The sequence below is a fragment of the Vitis vinifera genome, chromosome 5 (assembly GCF_030704535.1).
Source record: "Vitis vinifera cultivar Pinot Noir 40024 chromosome 5, ASM3070453v1".
In the NCBI taxonomy this organism is placed as follows: domain Eukaryota; kingdom Viridiplantae; phylum Streptophyta; class Magnoliopsida; order Vitales; family Vitaceae; genus Vitis; species Vitis vinifera.
This window is the reverse complement of record NC_081809.1, coordinates 13228685-13232073: the sequence shown is the minus strand read 5'-3', so window position 1 is coordinate 13232073 and position 3389 is coordinate 13228685. Positions and strand designations below refer to the sequence as shown.

Here is a 3389-nt window from a genome sequence, read left to right as displayed (position 1 = left end):
TGTTTTTGTTGTCTTTGTTTTGTTTTCAGGGAAGTTGTAATTTGTGCATGCCCTATTGGATTCGGGACCAAGAGGGAAGACTAGTAAGGATAGAGAATCCTCAAGACACAGAGTTGGATATCTGTGTAAACATCATGGACCCTCCACAAGAGGATCAGAATTCTCAACACGGTCAAGGGGGTAATCCAAATGCATATCTATCCATGAGGGATAGAATGCACCCACCAATGATGAGTGCACCCTCATGCATCGTATCCCCTCTTGAGCAGCTGATTGTAAGGCCCCATATTGTGCCCCTCCTACCAAATTTCCATGGAATGGAGAGTGGGAACCCATATGCCCACATCAAGGAGTTTGAGGAGGTGTGCAATACTTTTAGAGAGGGAGGAGCTTCAATAGACTTGATGAGACTCAAAAGCTATTCCCTTTTACTTTGAAGGACAAGGCAAAAATATGGCTTAACTCTTTAAGGCCAAGGAGCATAAGGAATTGGGTTGATCTTCAGGCCGAATTTTTGAAGAAATTTTTCCCCACCCATAGGACCAATGGGTTGAGGAGACAAATCTCAAACTTTTCTGCAAAAGAAAATGAGAAGTTCCATGAATGTTGGGAAAGTTATATGGAGGCCATCAATGCTTGTCCTCATCATGGCTTTGATACATGGCTCTTGGTGAGCTATTTTTATGATGGGATGTCTTCCTCCATGAAGCAAATTCTTGAAACCATGTGTGGGGGGGATTTTATGAGTAAAAATCCGGAAGAAGCCATGGACTTTTTAAGTTATGTATCTGAGGTAACAAGAGGATGGGATGAGCCCAACTCAAGAGAAATGGGAAGGATGAAAGCTCCTGCAAATCCAAAGGGTGGAATGTACATGTTAAGTGAAGACATGGACATGAAAGCTAAGGTAGCAACAATGGCAAAAAGGTTGGAAGAACTTGAGTTGAAAAAAACGCATGAAGTCCAAGCCATTTCCGAGACACAAGCCCATGTCATGCCATGCACCATCTGCCAATCATGTGATCATGTGGTAGATGAGTGCCCAACCATCCCAGCTGTGAGGGAAATGTTAGGTGATCAAGCCAATGTTGTGGGGCAATTTAGGCCCAACAACAATGCACCTTATGGAAACACCTATAATTCAAGCTAGAGAAACCATCCAAATTTTTCTTGGAAACCAAGGCCACCTCCATACCAACCACAAGCCCAAACCCAAGCACCTCAACAAACCTCTTCAGTGGAGCAAGCCATTGTGAACCTAAGTAAAGTCATGGGTGACTTTGTGGGTGAACAAAAGGCATTCAACTCCCAATTGCACCAAAAGATTGAAAATGTTGAGAGTTCCCAAATTAAGAGAATGGATGGGATGCAAAATGATCTATCTTAGAAGATAGATAATATTCAATACTCCATCTCTAGGCTTACCAACCTCAACACAGTGAATGAGAAAGGAAAATTTCCCTCTCAACCAAGCCAAAATCCAAAGGGTATTCATGAAGTTGAAACCTAAGAGGGGGAGTCTTCAAAGTTGAAGGAGGTCAAAGTTGTGATCACCTTGAGGAGTGGGAAGGAGGTTGATCAACCCTTGCCTAAGGTGAGGCAAGATGAAGAACTCATGTCAAAGATAACCTTGGTTAAAGAGAGCAATAACCAAGAAGAGAAGAGTGGGAAGAAAAATGCATCTAAATCAAGCATTGAAGAAGAGCCAAGGATAGTGATTAAAGAGGATATGATGAAGAAACATATGCCTCCACCTTTTCCTCAAGCTTTACATGGAAAGAAGAGAATCAAGAAAGGGTTAATTGTGTCAAAGAAGGCATTTCTCACTGAGCAAGTAAGTGCCATCATTCAGTGTAAGTCTCCAGTTAAGTACAAAGATCCAGGATGTCCCACCATTTCAGTCAACATTGGAGGGACACATGTGGAGAAGGATTTACTAGACTTGGAGGCAAGTGTGAATTTGCTCCCATACTCTGTGTATAAGCAACTGGGACTTGGAAGATTGAAGCCCACAGCCATCACTCTCTCCTTAGCTGATAGGTCAGTAAAAATCCCAAGGGGGGTGATAGAGGATGTTCTAGTTCAAGTGGACAAATTCTACTATCCTATGGATTTTGTGGTGCTAGATACTGATCCCACTATTAAGAAAGCAAATTATGTGCCAATCATCCTTGGGAGACCTTTCCTAGCTACCTCCAATGCCATCATTAATTGTAGGAATGGGCTGATGCAGCTCACATTTGGAAACATGACCTTGGAATTAAACATATTCCACCTATGCAAGAGGCATCTTCACCCCGAAGAGGAGGAAGGATTGGAGGAGGTGTGCTTGATCAACACCTTGGTTGAAGAGCATTGTGACAAGAATTTAGAAGAGAGCTTGAACAAAAGCCTTGGAGTGCTTGAAGAAGGGTTACCTGAACCCTCTAATGTGTTAGCCATCATGTCTCCTTGGAGGAGACGGGAAGAGATCTTACCACTGTTCAATAAGGAGGACTCACAAGGAGCAGCTACGGAGGACCCTCCAAAGCTTGTTTTGAAGCCACTTCCTGTTGATTTGAAGTATGCATATTTGGAGGAAGATGAGAAATGTCCAGTGTTGGTTTCTTCGACTCTCACAAGTGATCAAGAAGATAGTCTTTTGGGAGTCCTCAGAAAATACAAAAAAGCCATTGGATGTCAAATTTCTGATCTGAAAGGGATTAGCCCTTTGGTATGCACCCACCATATCTACATGGAGGAAGATGCAAAACCAATGAGGCAGCCCCAGAGGAGGTTGAATCCTCACATGCAAGAGGTAGTAAGGGGTGAAGTTCTGAAGCTACTTCAAGCAGGGATCATATATCCCATTTTAGATAGCTTGTGGGTGAGCCCAACCCAAGTAGTCCCAAAGAAATCTAGAATTACTGTGATCCAGAATGAGAAAGGGGAGGAAGTCTCTACACGTCTTACCTCAGGATGGAGGGTGTGTATAGACTACAGGAGGTTGAATTCAGTGACTAGGAAGGACCATTTCCCATTGCCTTTCATGGACCAAGTCCTTGAGAGAGTATCAAGGCATCCTTTCTATTATTTTTTGGATGGTTACTCAGGGTACTTCCAAATAGAGATTGATTTGGAAGATCAAGAAAAGACAACCTTCACTTGCCCCTTTGGTACTTTTGCCTATAGGAGGATGCCCTTTGGTCTATGTAATGCACCAGCAACTTTCCAAAGATGTATGCTAAGCATCTTCAGTGATATGGTGGAGCGCATCATGGAAGTCTTCATGGATGACATCACTGTATATGGAGGTTCTTATAAGGAGTGTTTGTTGCATTTAGAAGCTATTCTCCAAAGATGTATTGAGAAAGACCTAGTACTAAATTGGGAGAAATGCCATTTTATGG

The 3389-nt window shown here is 42.7% G+C and overlaps 1 non-coding gene across 1 annotated transcript; it reads right to left on the bottom strand.

Moving 5' to 3' along the window:
* Window positions 1-547: 547 nt before the first annotated feature.
* LOC132253864 (small nucleolar RNA R71) lies at window positions 548-654 on the bottom strand. The gene has a single exon (XR_009465778.1). It is a non-coding gene; the product is annotated as a small nucleolar RNA R71 (small nucleolar RNA).
* Between the last annotated feature and the right edge of the window lie 2735 nt (window positions 655-3389).